The sequence below is a fragment of the Lissotriton helveticus genome, chromosome 1_2 (assembly GCF_964261635.1).
Source record: "Lissotriton helveticus chromosome 1_2, aLisHel1.1, whole genome shotgun sequence".
Classification (NCBI taxonomy): Eukaryota; Metazoa; Chordata; class Amphibia; order Caudata; family Salamandridae; genus Lissotriton; species Lissotriton helveticus.
The window spans coordinates 375189093-375208026 of NC_136058.1; the positions used below are offsets into that span (position 1 = coordinate 375189093).

At 48.2% G+C, this 18934-nt stretch overlaps 1 protein-coding gene across 5 annotated transcripts in view; it reads right to left on the bottom strand.

Moving 5' to 3' along the window:
• The window catches only part of LOC144805992 (uncharacterized), a 308819-nt gene that overhangs the window by 190959 nt on the left and 98926 nt on the right, over nt 1-18934 (bottom strand). For 4 of the 5 annotated variants that reach the window (XR_013605657.1, XM_078672472.1, XM_078672460.1 and 1 more), the window contains exon 3: nt 886-938. The gene's annotated coding sequence lies outside the window, so the exon portion shown is untranslated. Of the gene's footprint in view, nt 1-885; nt 939-3753; nt 3806-18934 lie in introns of all 5 variants that reach the window. The other variant, XM_078672467.1, reaches the window with a different exon arrangement.

Below are 18934 nucleotides of genomic sequence, written 5' to 3' on the forward strand. Positions count from 1 at the left end.
AAAAATAACCAAAATATGCACCAAGTCTCTCACAATTTTAGAAAGTTGACCGACCCAAGATCACTTTTTCTAAAGATTAGCTTAGTTAATAATAACTAACCTGTATGGCTCTCATTATTCAATGTCTGATGTACTTTCTAAGATGGAACATGCTGCCTCTTTGCCACTCTACATTCTGAATCATACCATTTTACTAATCTAGAGCAGATTTACGAAGGAACAAGGTTTGATCAAAAGCTCTATAATGGTGGGCAATGAAATCAACATAATGAACAATGGTTTTCAGTGTCTGCACGATGATGGATGTATTAGAGGTGGTAAATAAATAATGAAGAATCTGTATAGTACGCAATGTACAACAATATTTGTTCACTAAATTGTGGGTTTAAGCCACGCAGAAGACAACAGTTCATATAGCAATAACTTCCTTTAGAGAATGGCATGCAGTGGAAAATGTTAGCACCTAGCCCCAATGTTCAAAGTACAGAAATTCACCCCCAGAAGAATGTATTTATATCAAGCCATGGGGATGTTGAAGGGACCTTGATGGAGCGTTAGTTTTGTGCTAGGAGAGATCTGACAATTAAACCTCAGAAAAAAACATCAATCCAATGGTCATTAAATCGAAGTGTGATAAAAGTGCCATCAGCAAAGCCCCAAGGTATCACGCAGTGTATAAAACTGGCTGGATCCCTTTGCTCAACTCAGAGAAAATAGAAATCAAAAAAAGACCCAGTTCAGGGTAACGCCACATCATGTGCACCCATGTTGCCACTGAGCACCCGGTGCAGAAAACAGAATATCTGGCAGTGAGTTCATGCAAACACTGGTGCATAATACATTTATTATGTGAGGTCTGCCAGAAATGTGTGCTGCACTGATTACCTAACGTCGTGTGGGAGGAGAGAACGGATTGTTCATTGGAGATAATGGAACGCCTGCAACAGAAAAAAGGAACAAGTCAAAATGCTAATAATGCAAAGCACATTCTATTAACACTAAACAGTACAGTGTTTATTATTGTGGGATTAATACTTCCATTCACAAGATTAACATTGCAGAATGCTTTCCTCAGAGACTGAGTGACAACTTCATTTCATTTGTGGTGGAACCTTTCTTGTCGAAACAATAATAAAAGCGTCTGTGTTTGCAATGTTATGTCTGGATAGTCATTTTTAGGTCGAGCCTAGGCAGCACGCATGCGATGTTGGCAAGACCTTAGTATTCAGTAAATGAGGTAGCTCCAGCCTGCTACTTACCATTTTGTCCAGCGCAGTGTCGGTCTTCTTTGCTGCCCCGTAATTGGTTTTGGCAGCCAATGTCACTTCCGGTTTTTACCAGTGCAGCACCGACTAAGTACAGTTTCGTTACGCTTAGACAGCAGAACTGTTAATTGGGGAACTCTTTGTTTTGCTAATTGTATTGCTTAATGCGTGTGTAAGTGCTTGATGCACGTCTGTCATCCCACCGTCGTCGTCACACTACCACCCACCCTCTGTTTCGTACACCTGCCGTCGCTCCTTGTATTTTCGTTGCTTCCCTAATAGCAGCGCTTTGTTTATTTAGCACGGGGAGTCTGTTTCAGTTTCTTTGAACGTCGGAGAAGTGTCTGCCTCCGCCTGGGGTTGTTGCTGCATTTGTGGGAACGGGCAGAACAGGCGCGGTGCGTCCATTCGGGCGATTTGGCGGTGCCCCACCGAGCGTTGCCGTCACACGTTGTCACTCTCTGACTCTCTATGATGACTCACCACAATGCAATCCTGGCATTCCCAGGCCGCCGGAGGCAGTCAGCTAAGAAGGGGGAGGGGCAGCACTACAGCAGTTCAGCTGCAAGTGTCTGATTGACGTCCACCATAATAATACATAGGTGGTCAGAGGAGCGCATAGCAAGAGTGCGCATGGTCTGCTGAGGGCTTAACCATTTTGCATCATCCCTGAACATGCGCACACTAGGCTCCTCATTAGAAGAGCGACGGTTGTTTCATGCTGCTCTTCTAATGAGCAGCCCAGTGCGCATGTGCGGGCTGGTAGCAAAAAATGTTAAGCCCTAAACACAACATGCTCATTACTGCTCAGTATTTGCCAAGGCGCCATTACAGGATTCGGACGGACCCCGGCCCAGGAGGAGTTGCAGTGGCGGCGCGGATCCGGTAAGTTTATTTTTGGTAATAATGGTGTTTTGTTTTTTAAATCTCCCCGCGCGACCCCCAACACCCCCTCTCCCCCCAACAGCCCCCCCCCACGTGAGTACTGTACCACGAGCCGTGACTGTTGGTGACAGCCTAGGCTGTGTCAGTCAAAGGGTCGTCGAAGTTCTAATTTTGGAGACAGAATCTCAGATGAAGGATCATGCGGAGGTCAAATATCCAAAGGTAAAATCTCATTAATAGCGTGCTTGTTCGTGTGCCTGATTGTATGGGTTTGTGTGTGTTCATGGCTGTATGTCTGTGTATCACGTCACTGTGAAAGCATGTGTGCAGTGCATGACTGTGTCTGTGAGTGGCAGTGTGCATGACTGTGACTGCCAGTGTGCATGTTTGTGTGTGTGTAACCAGAACTGCCAACTGAGGATCTGGGGATCGGTTTGAATCCTGCCGTCAGTTTAGCATCCTTTGATCCTGGGAAAATTACTTAATTCACTGATTGCCTAAATGTATCCATCCAGTGCCTAAAAAAATTAACTTAGTCTTGTGCAATGTCACTGGCGATCTCATTTTCTTCTCGAAAGGCCGACTCCATTTCTCTGGAACTTCAAGTAGTGCGCAGGCTAATAAATACAGCAGCTACTGACAAGACGGGTAACAACTAATTGCTAGCACATACCTTCAAGAAATGATTTCCCTGTCAAAGTCCACTTATTCTTGTGCCTCGTGTACACAATTGATGCCTCCAGGCCTAATAGAGGTTCAGGTGGAATAACTGGCTCCAGAGACTTACATTCAGTTGGAAATAAAGAGGAATGCTTTGAGGAATTGTAAAAATGGCCCTAAAATGTAAGTAAGTTGCTACACAGAAGTAGTGTGTATGTTTTAAGTATTTTTTTTGGGTGTGACGACATTTGGGGGCTTCTGCTTTGTAGCCACAGCTTGAGAATGATATGACGTTTTTAGATCTGGCTGGAACAGCACCTATTATATTCACACAATACATAGAGTGGGGCTTCGGCTCCACTCAGAGCTGTATATACCCTCACCTAGTGCAATTAATTGGCTCAGTTGTAAGAATAAGCACATGTGGTAAGTGCTACTATCAAAAAATGAGGGAAGAGGATATACTGTCCATTCAGTTCCCCTGGTGAGATCCGGAGGTAATCAAAAAAAGGGGAATGGACACTAGTATCTACTGAACCATTGGTCCAAAATTGACAACCCTCATAGGCAGCCTGATTGGTGCGATGCGGTATATCTTTTATCCGCCCCCTCAGGTGTCATGGCATATTCATAGGGAAGTCAAAAGGGTTTTTGTATGCCTGCCTCACCCGAGGCTACCTCTGGTTCTGGTAGAAGTGTCCAGAAATGATAGGGAGGGTGAAAAGTAGTAAAAGCAGTGTATCTCCAAGAAAAATTTTAATAGAAAAGGGGATACCACTGTCGATTAAAAATGGTCGATATATATGTAATCGAGTAACTAGATTACCATATAGCTATGTATATATGGGCGCGTCAACATGTTTCAGCTCTCTGGGCCCAGCCGGGTCTATAGAGCTTTCGTCAGGACATAGGACAAACACAAACACATACATGAGGTACTCACACCATTAGTGTAGTTTCCTTTTGCTATATGTAGCGTTTCTTATTTTTGTCACCTGAAATATAGGAGCACAAACACATACAATCCAAGGCAATGTGGCATTGTAGTTACGGTGATTAGACATACAAATGTTTTCAACAAAACACATATGCTAGTATTACTAGTATCTTTTTATGCACCTAATTCTTAGTCACATAAAGTTTCTGTAGCATAGGAAAGTAGCAGGGGAACAGGTGGTGACATAGTTTGCACAGGGCGTACAGTGAATGCATAAGGTCAATGAAGCGCATTCTTGGAGAAATAACATATAGGCACATTAGTGAGTCAATACATTAATGGGTTTGGTTTCTAAAAAATGAAAGCGCAACTACTAGTGGCAGGTGTGCCAAAGCGGGTTCATTTCAGCATTGGTATATTCTGAGGGAAAAATGTTACCAACGTTTTGTTTTCGAAAAGCGAAAACTTGTTTTTAAAATGCATGATAGCGATAAAGCGCGTCTAGCATAAGTCACAAGGAAATGCATAAGCGCGTTCTGGGAGGTGGTTACTAGTACCTTAATAGGTTCTTTTCTGTACTTCAGCAGGGGTGGCAGGGTCGCTTAGCGTGGTCGCTGCTAAGGAGATACAGTGAGAAATTAGGGGGTTATCAAGGTTAACAGTCTTACCCGTATCACTGCGTTTCTTGCCACTGATTCTTACCGCGTGGACCGCGTTCTGGGTCCTGTGCTGACACTGCCCCTGGTTACGGGCGGGGCTCTGTTCATGGCCTTTTCTTAGGTAGATCAAGGAAACTAAAAGGGGACTATAGTAAATCCTCTCAAGGTGGAACTCGCCTTCAAGTGTAAAACTTAACATGTAGGGTATTGAACATATTGTGTAATGGTTTGAAATGTAAACAAAGGAATACGTTTTTTATTTTTGTTTAAAGGTGGAGCTTTCCTTTAAGTGTGGTACTTGTGATGTTCGTTGTTACACCTATTTCACATTTATAATCAGGAGTTCATTTTTTTGAAAGAGCACTGACCATCTGTATAGGTTTGAGGTTGATCTTGATTAGTTATTAACCTCATCTCGAGTTCATATGAAAAAGAAGCAGGGAAGTGCATTTATTCAATGGTGTATCTGCATGTAGAGTTGGATTATCATTCATGCTTGGAATATGTGGTTGGTTCTGTGCTATGTTATGCACAACGTTGTTTTTAAATAAATTGACTCCATGGAATATTATCGTTCATTCCGGAGATGTGGGTACCCAGACGGTCCACCCACCTTTGCTCCTTCTCAAAAAGGACTCGTTCCGCATTATTGTTTTTGTCATACAAGGTCTCCAGAACCGTCCAAATCAGGTCGTCACAAGTGTGTCCAGCTTCCACAAAATGTGTGCAGAGTTTCGTGTTATTCTTCTTCATTCTCACATTACTCCTGTGTTCCCCAATTCTAAGTTTCACTTTTCTACATGTCATGCCTATGTATTGGCGTTTGCAGGGACATGTGATCATGTAGATGAGATGAGACGAGTTACAATTTGTATGGTGTTTTTGGGTCCATTTGAACGTGTCTGTGAGTTGTAAGGTTTTGGTTGGTCTTGTGAACTTACACACACCGCAGGTACCACACGGGTAATGTCCAGTAACAGGTTGCATCCTGACATCTCTTATGGTTACAGGTGTTATTTTTGTCCTCGGTCTCGTGTGGACAAGGACATCTTTTATGTTCTTTGTTCTTTTATTTGCAAAACGTGGTTTAGGCCATGCAAGTTGTCCAGAATTTATGATCTGCCAGTTTTTTCTGATCAGTTTTTGCACTTCATAAGTGGCGGGACAAAAAGTGGTCACACATGTTGTTAAATCTTTTACTGGTTCCTTCACGTTAGTTTGTAATAGGCAATCGCGTGGCTGGTGTTTTGCCCTTTTCATGCACTTTTTGATTACTGCTGGTGTGTAGTTCCTTTGTATCAATTTTTGGCTTAGTTCCTTGGCTTGTGATTGATAATCACTGTCCTTACTGCAGTTTCTTTTATGGCGTAAATATTGACTGAATGGGAGATTATCCCTCAAGGGCCTTGGGTGGTAACTGTAGTACGACAGCAAGCTGTTTTTTGCCGTAGGTTTTGTAAATGTCTTTGTCTCGAGTTTACCACTCTCATGGAAGATTGTCAGATCCAGGAAGGCTATGCTCTGGTTACTCGCGGTAAATGTGAAGTTAAGCCACCGGTCTCTTGCATTTAGCCACTCAATGAATTTGATCAGGTCTTTTCTAATGTCCCAAATGAACAAGTTACTTACCTTCGGTAACGATATATCTGTAAGAAACAGTAGTTAGTATTAGATTCCTTACCTTAGAATATCCCCAGGCGTCAGTCTGGATCCGGAAACTTTTGCGTAGCAGTACCCCTGCGCGTCGGTAGGCGTCGTCTGCAGGCGTCCCCTGCGGCTCCGCGTCCGTCGTCGGCGTCGTGCGCCGTGATGACGTCGCTGGAGTATATAGACGCCGCCTCCGCGCACTGACGTCAGTTCTTTGCACACAGCTTTTCCGCGCCAGAACACGCAGAGCCATGTGAGAACTAACACTGGTGCCATTTGAAACTAGGGCCCTGAAAGGGATGTCCTTAACCCTAGGTATCAGTTCGCAGAACGGGGAGGACGGGTGGGGCGGTAAGGAATCTAATACTAACTACTGTTTCTTACAGATATATCGTTACCGAAGGTAAGTAACTTGTTCATCTGAAAGAAACAGGTTAGTATTAGATTCCTTACCTTAGAATAGATACCCCAGCAATACCAACCCCGGTGGTGGGTCTGCGAACCAATACAAACCTACACCAGAAAGTCCTGGAGGACCGAACGGCCAAAGAAGCCATCCCTCCGGACTTGACTGTCCAGGCAGTAGTGCCTCGCAAAGGTGTGCAGCGAGGCCCACGTAGCCGCCTGGCAAATGTCCTGCAAAGGGACTCCCCGGCCCAGGGCAGTAGTAGCCGCCGTGGCCCGAGTGGAATGGGCCCTCAGCCCAACAGGAGGCTCCTTCCGAGCCAAAGAGTAGCATGCCTTGATGCACAGGACGACCCACCGAGAGATGGTCCGTTTCTGTACCGCCCTTCCCTTCTTCTCACCCACGTAGCCAACAAACAGTTGGTCATCCACCCGGAACTGGCGTGTGCGATCCATGTAAAATGAAAGCGCACGTTTTGGGTCCAGACGATGGAGCCGCTCTTCATCCTTTGAAGGATGCGGAGGCGGGAAGAAGGAGGGCAAGGTGATGGACTGCCCGATGTGAAAAGCAGAAACTACTTTGGGCAGGAAAGAAGGCCTAGTCCGAAGAACCACCTTGTCAGGATGGACGGACATGAAAGGAGGTTTGACAGAAAGAGCCTGGAGCTCACTCACCCTCCTGGCAGAGGTGATGGCAACCAGGAAGGCCGTCTTAAGAGTGAGAAGACGGAGAGGACAGGAATGAAGCGGCTCAAAGGGAGCACACATCAAGAATGTCAGAACCAGATTCAAGTCCCACTGAGGCATCACGAACGGAACAGGTGGATACATGTGCGTGATGCCTTTCAAGAACCTCAGTACAATAGGGGACTTGAATAAAGATGGCTGATCAGGTAGCCTTAAGAAGGCAGAAAGGGCAGAAAGGTAGCCCTTGATAGTGCCCAGAGCAGAGCCCTGCTGGGCAAGAGAAAGAAGGAAGAGGAGAACCTCGGAAAGAGGGGCAGAAAGGGGATCCACAGCCTTTGCTGTGCACCATGCCACAAATCTGTTCCACCGGCAGGCGTATACCGACTTTGTGGAGGGACGCCTGGCTGCCAGAATCACATCACAGACTTCAGGAGGCAAGTCGAATGGCCTCAACTGTCGCCGCTCAATCTCCACGCATGGAGGTGGAGGCTGGACAGGTTCGGGTGGAGGACCGTCCCCTGCTGCTGCGACAGAAGGTCCTCCTGAAGGGGCAGGCGGATCGAGGGACCGACTGTCATGCTGAGTAGCTCGGGATACCAGTATCTTCGAGCCCAGTCCGGAGCCACAAGGATAACTTGGGCCCGGTCGCGCCTGATCTTCTTCAGCACTCTGGGCAGAAGTGGTATAGGCGGAAAGGCGTACAACAGACCGCAGCTCCACTCGCGCCGAAAGGCGTCGCCGAGCGAGTGCCGTCTTGGAAACTCCAACGCGCAGAACTGATGACATTGCGCGTTCTCTTCTGTGGCGAATAGATCTAACCAAGGCTCTCCCCATTGCTGAAAGAGGCCCCTCGCCACGTCCGAGTTCAGACGCCATTCGTGATCCACCGAGCACCAACGGCTGAGTTCGTCCGCCCTGGCGTTCAGAGAACCTGCCAGGTGTTGAACCGTCAGAGTCACGCCCTGACGTTCCAGCCATTGCCAGAGGCGCAGAGCCTCCTGGCAAAGGGTCCACGACCCCACACCGCCCTGTTTGTTGCAGTACCACATGGCGGTGGTGTTGTCCGTGAACACCTGTACTACACTCCCGTTGACAAAGGGGAGGAATGCCTTCAGTGCCAGGCGAATCGCCCGCAGCTCCAACCGGTTGATATGGAGCCGGGACTCCGCCGGAGACCAGATGCCTCTGATCTCCGCCTCTCCCAAGTGGCCACCCCAGCCCTGGAGGGACGCGTCCGTCACAACCACGTGCTCCGGTTGGGGAAGGGAGAGGGATCTGCCCCTGACCCAATCGCGGTTCGTAAGCCACCACTGCAACTGTCTCGCAGTGCCCTCCGAGATCAGGACATGGTCGGATAGGTTGCCCTGATGCTGGGCCCACTGAAACTTCAGGTCCCACTGCAGAGCCCGCATCCGCCACCTGGCGTGATGCACCAGTAGGATGCAGGAGGCCATCAGCCCCAGAAGCCGTAGCGTCAACCTGACCGAAACCCGGGATAACGGCTGAAAGATGGGAATCAGAGCCTGAATATCCCGGACCCGCCGTTCCGGAGGATAAACCCGAAACTGCGCCGAGTCGAGAACCGCTCCGATGAAAAGGAGCTTTTGAGAGGGACACAGGTGTGATTTCGGCACATTGATGGAAAACCCCAGCTCGTGCAGGAGGTCTGCCGTCATCTGAAGGTGGTGGACGACTGTTTGGGGCGAGCCCGCCTTCAACAACCAGTCGTCGAGGTAGGGGAAGACTGAAACCCCTAACCGGCGCAGATGAGCTGCGACCACCGCCATCACTTTCGTGAACACCCGTGGGGCGCTGGTAAGGCCGAATGGGAGCACGACAAACTGAAAGTGCTCGTGGCCTACCGTGAACCGCAGGTAACGCCGGTGGGCCGGCAGGACGGGGATGTGAAAATACGCATCCTGCAAGTCCAACGCTACCATCCAGTCTTGTGGGTCTAGAGCAGCCAAGACCTGAGCCAAAGTCAACATCTTGAACTTCTCCTTCCGGAGGAAGCCGTTGACGTCCCTGAGGTCCAAGATAGGACGGAGGCCTCCTTTGTCCTTCTTGGGCACCAGAAAGTAGTGGGAGTAGCAACCACACCCTACTTCTGGCCCAGGAACGCGCTCGATGGCCCCCTTGGCCAAGAGGGCCGCAACTTCCTCCTGCAGAAGTGTCAAGTGGTCCCCCGACACACGGTGGTTCTGCGGTGGCATGGCTGGAGGAGTGGTCTCGAAGGGGAGGGAGTAGCCCCTTCGGACTAGCTGCAGCACCCACCTGTCCGATGTAATCGCGCGCCAGCGGGAGTGGTGATGGCGAACCCTGCCACCCACTGGCGTCACGTGAGCTCGAAAGCTCGGACTAGGAAGATTTGGAGGCTGCAGCGGGGGGAGGTGTGGACTGACCTCGCCGCTGCCCTCTACCGCCACCACGGCGGAATCCACGGCCGCCACCGCGCTGGGGAGCGTTCTGCGGCGCGTGGCTGGCAGCTCGCGTGGGACCGCCCCTTCCCTGGCCACGAAAGGGGCGAAACGAACCCGTCTGCTGGCGCTGGGTCGAAAGACCCAAGGACTTGGCCGTGACCCTGGAGTCCTTGAAGCGCTCAAGCGCGTTGTCCGCCTTGTCACCGAACAGGCGACTGCCATCAAATGGCATGTCCATGAGGGCATTCTGGACGTCCGGCGAGAAGTTGGCAGATCTCAGCCAAGCATGGCGACGAATCGCCACCGTCGTGGACATAGCCCGTCCCAGCGAGTCGGTCGTGTCAAGACCACACCTGATCGAGTACCTCGCCGCGTCCCGGCCTTCAACCAAGGCCTGGTTGAGCTTGTCCCGCACTTCCTGCGGGCATTGCGGCAGACACTCCGCGACCGTATCCCACAGGGAGTGGGTGTAGCGGCCCAAGAGGCACGCGGTATTACAAGACCGCAGTCCAGCGCTCAAAGAGGAAAAGACCTTTTTGCCAAATTGGTCATACCGCTTCGATTCCCGATCGGGCGGGGCCGACGGGAATGCGGACTGTGAAGTGGAGGCCTGGATCACCAGACTCTCCGGGGAGGGATGGGTGGAGAGGAAGGCAGGGTCGTCCGAGCACGGACGGTGACGCCTGGCAACGTTCCGGTCAACCGGCGCACCGGAAGCGGGCCTGGACCAGGTGCCCAAAAGGACATCCGTCAGGGCCTCATTAAACGGCAGCAGAGGCTCCTGAGGGCATGACTGCGGTTTAAACACTTCGGTCAGAATGTTAGGTTTGACCTTAGCGACGGGGAGCTCAAGGCGCAAGGCCTTGGCAGCCCTCATCAGGACCACCGAATAGGCAGCCCCCGCCTCAGACGCCACAGGGGAAGGCGAGACAAACCCAGGGTTGGGCGACTCGTCCAGACCACTGGCCTCACCCAAGTCACCTACCCAGTCCACGTCATACTGGCAGGCACGGGATAAAGGGTCCTCAGACCCCTCCCAACCCTCTCCATACTCGTCCTCATCGCCGTAGTCTGGGTCGACGATATAGACTGGCTCCTCGGGGTCAATGGGCCCCATCGGCGCCGGATCCGGCGTCGGAAGACGCCGGTCCGACTCCGCGTCAGGAGTCAGAGAGGGAATGGGGGTGGCGCCGCGCCGGGGACCCGACGCCGGCCGGAACCGACGGCGGAGTCCCGGCGTCGCGCGGAGGCGGCACCACGGGATGGCCCAATGGTATCGACGCCGGAGAGGCCGGTAGACCAGCCGGCGACGAACCTGAGGGGCCCAGCGGCGCCGGGGCCGGAGCCACCGGCGGCGTCGGGGCAGGAGCACCCGAACCGCTCGGGCCCCCAGACGGGACCGACGGGCCCGCAGGCGCCGTAGGCCCCGCCGGAGGAGACCTCGCCCTCATAGCCATGAGGAACGCATCAATCTCCTCGCGCGACGCGCCTTCCCCAGGGACCGACGGGTATGGGGCAGACGGCGTCGGCGACCCACGCGGGGCCGCGGGGGTGGGGCCACCCGAACCCCCGGCCGCATCACGCGGGCGTCGGGGGGAGTCGGGGGTGCGATGACGACGCCCCGACTTCTTACGCTTACCTGACGAACCGGAGGAATGGTGGCGACTCCCGGAGCGCTCATGGCGGCTCCGCGATCGTTCCCTCGACCGCTCCCTCGACCTCCGACCGGACCGGGACCGCTCTCGACGCGGGGCCGACACTCGGAGCTCGAGAAGCTTGCGGGACCGCTCCCGCCTAGCTTTACTAGTCAAGGCCCGACAGTCGACGCAGGACTCCACGTCGTGGTCCGCGCCCAGACACCGGAGGCAGAGTCGATGGTGGTCGGTGACCGACATCATGCGGTCGCAATCGTCGCAACTCTTGAAACCGGGCATCCTACCGGCACCGTAGAAGATTAAAGTTAACAAAAAACTTGGTCAAAAGACCGGAGTACTGCTCTTCGGATCTGCGCTAACTGGCGCGGAAAAAAGAAGAACTGACGTCAGCGCGCGGAGGCGGCGTCTATATACTCCAGCGACGTCATCACGGCGCACGACGCCGACGACGGACGCGGAGCCGCAGGGGACGCCTGCAGACGACGCCTACCGACGCGCAGGGGTACTGCTACGCAAAAGTTTCCGGATCCAGACTGACGCCTGGGGATATTCTAAGGTAAGGAATCTAATACTAACCTGTTTCTTTCAGATTAAGAGGACATCATCGATGTAACGTTTCCAGTATAAAATACTGGAAACGTAAGGATTGGTTGTGTTGAGTACACAGTTTTCTTCTAGTTGGCTTACATAGAGTCCAGCCACTGAGGGAGCACAGGCACTTCCCATGGAGGTCCCATGGCATTGTAAGAAGAGCTGTCCATCGTACTCGAAATAGTTTTCTTTTAAAACTAGACGGCAGCACTCCATAATGAAGTGACGTGGGGTCCTGTGTGGCCAGTCTTGGTTAAACAGGAGGTCTTCCAGCATTTGTAGGGTGTCCTCTTGGGGCAGGCTTGTATATAATGCCTCGACATCTAGGCCCACCAACAACATCGTGTTTGGGTCATATTCAAAATCCGCAATTTGGGTTAAGAGGTCTCTGGTATCTTTAAGATAAGTGGGTGTTCTCTGGACCATCCGTTTTAGATACTCATCCACAAATTTTGAAAGGGGCTCTAACAGTGACCCGATCCCCGAAACAATGGGGCGTCCTGGGGGGGGGGAGACCTGTTCTTGTGGGTTTTTGGTAATGAATAAAAGAAAGGCGTTTTGGGACTCTTCGGTGTTAAAAAATCTGCCTCTTTTTTAGAAATCCATCCACTCACCTCTGCCTCATGGACCATGATGGCGATGATGGTAGTCAATCGGTCAGTAGGGTCTTCCTCAATCCTCTTGTAGAAGTTTTCATCGGAGAGGAGGGATAGGCATTGTTGGTTATATCCTTCCTTAGACAGGATCACTATCCCTCCTCCCTTGTCTGCTGGTTTGATGACGATTGCGTCATTGTCCTTCAGCTCCATTAATGCCAGTCTTTCCTTTTTGTTCAGATTTTGGTATGTCTTTTTTGGTTCGAGTTTATCGATCCCTTTCATGATTGCCTGTTCGAAAGTTTGTATTTCAATCGGCACTGCGGTCAAAGGGGGGCAGAACGTGGATTTCCTCCTCAAGTTTGTGTCACCTTCGTTCTGTCGACCGGTGGGTTCAGTGAAAAAAGCTTTTAATTTCAATGTTCGACAGAATTCCGAAATTTCACATTTCAATTTGAATCTGTCTGATGGAGGCGTAGGTACGAAACCTAGTCCTTTATTAAGGACATTCATTTGGTCTTCAGTAAGGTTGATGTCCGACAAATTCACAACTAGTGAGTCTTGTTGCTTGGACCTGGTGCTGACGACATACTGCGAGTCTGTACGTTGGGATGGTCTTGCCATGACAGGTTTTTCTTTTTTCCTCGTGTTTGGTTTTGGCCTCTCCCTAAAAAAGGCTGTTGTGGTTGGTTCGTGGCATTAGATAGGGGATGATTTTCTAATTGTTGTTGAGGGTGGATGTTTGGGTTGTAAGGATTCATCCAGCCTGTGAAGGGAGGCATGAAGGGTTGGAAATAAGGTACTTGGTGTCCATGAAAGAAAGGAGGTCGTTGCCACCTATTGCCCCTTCTAGGGCGGTTAAATCTGGAATTGTTTCGGCCCCTTCTCGGTGTGGTATCGTCAGAGCTCCCATCTGAGCCGGCAGAGGAGTTCCATCCTGTGGAGCCAGTCTCTGAGCCATTGTCTGTTGAGACATAGTCTTTTTTTGTGTAGGGATGCATACTCTCCTGGCTGAATTTCTTGACATCTTTTGCTAATTTTTGGAGTTTGTTCTGCATAAGGTACTCATGGGTATCGTCCATTTCTTTCGTTATTTCTTCTAGCCGCTTTTTATATACTGTTGGATTGATGTTTTTCTTCATCTCGTTCTCACACTCTCTAATTTCTATTAGGAGTGCATCTGAGAGTCGTTTCGCTGTCTTCACTATTAGTACCAGGTAGTCAAGGGTACATTTCCACGAAATGGAGGACCAGTCACATCTGAACGCGAGATCGTGGAGAAAGATTCTCGGGGCATTGCTGACCCACAGCCCTTTTGGCGCCGTTTTTGACCTCAGGTACTCGGTCATTATGATTCCGTGGATGGCAGTGCGGATCTGCTCCCTTTTCTTATTAGTCAGTGAGTCCCAATCATCGGTTTGTGCTAAGACCTGTATCAAATCAGTATTTTGCAGTAACGGTTGTGCTGCTAGTATTTCATCGATGTCAACTCCTGTAAAACTTAGTCCACTGTTCTCCATTTTGACTTTCCAGCTATTTTCGAACCCCAACAACTATATAGGTTATATAGGTGGGGTGTGAGTTTCCCGCAGCTGTCCGCTGCTTAAGTACTACTATCAAAAAATGAGGGAAGAGGATATACTGTCCATTCAGTTCCCCTGGTGAGATCCGGAGGTAATCAAAAAAAGGGGAATGGACACTAGTATCTACTGAACCATTGGTCCAAAATTGACAACCCTCATAGGCAGCCTGATTGGTGCGATGCGGTATATCTTTTATCCGCCCCCTCAGGTGTCATGGCATATTCATAGGGAAGTCAAAAGGGTTTTTGTATGCCTGCCTCACCCGAGGCTACCTCTGGTTCTGGTAGAAGTGTCCAGAAATGATAGGGAGGGTGAAAAGTAGTAAAAGCAGTGTATCTCCAAGAAAAATTTTAATAGAAAAGGGGATACCACTGTCGATTAAAAATGGTCGATATATATGTAATCGAGTAACTAGATTACCATATAGCTATGTATATATGGGCGCGTCAACATGTTTCAGCTCTCTGGGCCCAGCCGGGTCTATAGAGCTTTCGTCAGGACATAGGACAAACACAAACACATACATGAGGTACTCACACCATTAGTGTAGTTTCCTTTCGCTATATGTAGCGTTTCTTATTTTTGTCACCTGAAATATAGGAGCACAAACACATACAATCCAAGGCAATGTGGCATTGTAGTTACGGTGATTAGACATACAAATGTTTTCAACAAAACACATATGCTAGTATTACTAGTCGCTTTTTATGCACCTAATTCTTAGTCACATAAAGTTTCTGTAGCATAGGAAAGTAGCAGGGGAACAGGTGGTGACATAGTTTGCACAGGGCGTACAGTGAATGCATAAGGTCAATGAAGCGCATTCTTGGAGAAATAACATATAGGCACATTAGTGAGTCAATACATTAATGGGTTTGGTTTCTAAAAAATGAAAGCGCAACTACTAGTGGCAGGTGTGCCAAAGCGGGTTCATTTCAGCATTGGTATATTCTGAGGGAAAAATGTTACCAACGTTTTGTTTTCGAAAAGCGAAAACTTGTTTTTAAAATGCATGATAGCGATAAAGCGCGTCTAGCATAAGTCACAAGGAAATGCATAAGCGCGTTCTGGGAGGTGGTTACTAGTACCTTAATAGGTTCTTTTCTGTACTTCAGCAGGGGTGGCAGGGTCGCTTAGCGTGGTCGCTGCTAAGGAGATACAGTGAGAAATTAGGGGGTTATCAAGGTTAACAGTCTTACCCGTATCACTGCGTTTCTTGCCACTGATTCTTACCGCGTGGACCGCGTTCTGGGTCCTGTGCTGACACTGCCCCTGGTTACAGGCGGGGCTCTGTTCATGGCCTTTTCTTAGGTAGATCAAGGAAACTAAAAGGGGACTATAGTAAATCCTCTCAAGGTGTAACTCGCCTTCAAGTGTAAAACTTAACATGTAGGGTATTTAACATATTGTGAAATGGTTGGAAATGTAAACAAAGGAATACGTTTTTTATTTTTGTTTAAAGGTGGAGCTTTCCTTTAAGTGTGGTACTTGTGATGTTCGTTGTTACACCTATTTCACATTTATAATCAGGAGTTCATTTTTTTGAAAGAGCACTGTCCATCTGTATAGGTTTGAGGTTGATCTTGATTAGTTATTAACCTCATCTCGAGTTCATATGAAAAAGAAGCAGGGAAGTGCATTTATTCAATGGTGTATCTGCATGTAGAGTTGGATTATCATTCATGCTTGGAATATGTGGTTGGTTCTGTGCTATGTTATGCACAACGTTGTTTTTAAATAAATTGACTCCATGGAATATTATCGTTCATTCCGGAGATGTGGGTACCCAGACGGTCCACCCACCTTTGCTCCTTCTCCAAAAGGACTCGTTCCGCATTATTGTTTTTGTCATACAAGGTCTCCAGAACCGTCCAAATCAGGTCGTCACAAGTGTGTTCAGCTTCCACAAAATGTGTGCTGAGTTTCGTGTTATTCTTCTTCATTCTCACATTACTCCTGTGTTCCCCAATTCTAAGTTTCACTTTTCTACATGTCATGCCTATGTATTGGCGTTTGCAGGGACATGTGATCATGTAGATGAGATGAGACGAGTTACAATTTGTATGGTGTCGTGTGGTACCTGCGGTGTGTGTAAGTTCACAAGACCAACCAAAACCTTACAACTCACAGACACGTTCAAATGGACCCAAAAACACCATACAAATTGTAACTCGTCTCATCTCATCTACATGATCACATGTCCCTGCAAACGCCAATACATAGGCATGACATGTAGAAAAGTGAAACTTAGAATTGGGGAACACAGGAGTAATGTGAGAATGAAGAAGAATAACACGAAACTCTGCACACATTTTGTGGAAGCTGGACACACTTGTGACGACCTGATTTGGACGGTTCTGGAGACCTTGTATGACAAAAACAATAATGCGGAACGAGTCCTTTTTGAGAAGGAGCAAAGGTGGGTGGACCGTCTGGGTACCCACATTTCCGGAATGAACGATAATATTCCATGGAGTCAATTTATTTAAAAACAACATTGTGCATAACATAGCACAGAACCAACCACATATTCCAAGCATGAATGATAATCCAACTCTACATGCAGATACACCATTGAATAAATGCACTTCCCTGCTTCTTTTTCATATGAACTCGAGATGAGGTTAATAACTAATCAAGATCAACCTCAAACCTATACAGATGGACAGTGCTCTTTCAAAAAAATGAACTCCTGATTATAAATGTGAAATAGGTGTAACAACGAACATCACAAGTACCACACTTAAAGGAAAGCTCCACCTTTAAACAAAAATAAAAAACGTATTCCTTTGTTTACATTTCCAACCATTTCACAATATGTTCAATACCCTACATGTTAAGTTTTACACTTGAAGGCGAGTTCCACCTTGAGAGGATTTACTATAGTCCCCTTTTAGTTTCCTTGATCTACCTAAGAAAAGGCCATGAACAGAGCCCCGCCCGTAACCAGGGGCAGTGTCAGCACAGGACCCAGAACGCGGTCCACGCGGTAAGAATCAGTGGCAAGAAACGCAGTGATACGGGTAAGACTGTTAACCTTGATAACCCCCTAATTTCTCACTGTATCTCCTTAGCAGCGACCACGCTAAGCGACCCTGCCACCCCTGCTGAAGTACAGAAAAGAACCTATTAAGGTACTAGTAACCACCTCCCAGAACGCGCTTATGCATTTCCTTGTGACTTATGCTAGACGCGCTTTATCGCTATCATGCATTTTAAAAACAAGTTTTCGCTTTTCGAAAACAAAACGTTGGTAACATTTTTCTCTCAGAATATACCAATGCTGAAATGAACCCGCTTTGGCACACCTGCCACTAGTAGTTGCGCTTTCATTTTTTAGAAACCAAACCCATTAATGTATTGACTCACTAATGTGCCTATATGTTATTTCTCCAAGAATGCGCTTCATTGACCTTATGCATTCACTGTACGCCCTGTGCAAACTATGTCACCACCTGTTCCCCTGCTACTTTCCTATGCTACAGAAACTTTATGTGACTAAGAATTAGGTGCATAAAAAGCGACTAGTAATACTAGCATATGTGTTTTGTTGAAAACATTTGTATGTCTAATCACCGTAACTACAATGCCACATTGCCTTGGATTGTATGTGTTTGTGCTCCTATATTTCAGGTGACAAAAATAAGAAACGCTACATATAGCGAAAGGAAACTACACTAATGGTGTGAGTACCTCATGTATGTGTTTGTGTTTGTCCTATGTCCTGACGAAAGCTCTATAGACCCGGCTGGGCCCAGAGAGCTGAAACATGTTGACGCGCCCATATATACATAGCTATATGGTAATCTAGTTACTCGATTACATATATATCGACCATTTTTAATCGACAGTGGTATCCCCTTTTCTATTAAAATTTTTCTTGGAGATACACTGCTTTTACTACTTTTCACCCTCCCTATCATTTCTGGACACTTCTACCAGAACCAGAGGTAGCCTTGGGTGAGGCAGGCATACAAAAACCCTTTTGACTTTCCTATGAATATGCCATGACACCTGAGGGGGCGGATAAAAGATATACCGCATCGCACTAATCAGGCTGCCTATGAGGGTTGTCAATTTTGGACCAATGGTTCAGTAGATACTAGTGTCCATTCCCCTTTTTTTGATTACCTCCACATGTGGTAAGTGGCCATTAAGTCACATATAGAAATGTGAGTGAAAGTGATTGTTCAGTTGCTTAAGCGCTTTCAATGTCTGCAGATAAGGTAACTGACGTACAGGAGTACACAAAGAGCCTAAGTGACTAACCTGGGATTCCATGCTTGATATTTACCTTCATGCTTTCTCAAATTTGCTTACAATACAGCATTTGCCAACTCTTTATTTGAAATAAATTATCAGGTGGAGAACCCCCACAAACCCCTCCACAATGTTGGTCAGGCTTGTTCGCTTCACTCTCACCACATTACGCTCAGCCAAAATGCTACGCCCTACCACTTTAAAATGTCACCAGCCGCCACTGGGGCAGAAGCACCCTACACTCCCCACTACATAGCTGCCAAGGTATCAGATTGTTATGTGTGACATTTTTATAATTTAAGTGTAATTATGAGTGACATTTCAACAACTATGAATGACACTTTCTTGCGCGCAAAAATCAAGCAATGAAGACGAGGGAAACATGTGCATATCAGAAATTACACCCATTTGAGCCAAGTGATCGCACCAGGAAAGGCACATTTTCACAGCATAGGAAGTCAGTGCAACGGTAGGAGATCATGACTTACAGCATTGCGCCACATTTTCAGATTGGTTATGTATGACATTTCCATTGTTTGTTCTTGTTGGGTTTGAGGCTTTTGGATAAAGAGGAAACAAGTGATGGTTTGGCGGTGTGAAGGAGGCAAAGTTGTTGGGGTTTGTGGGCTGCTGACGGGGACTACTGTGGTGATGTGTCAGGTGCACCGCTTCTCAGCACAACAG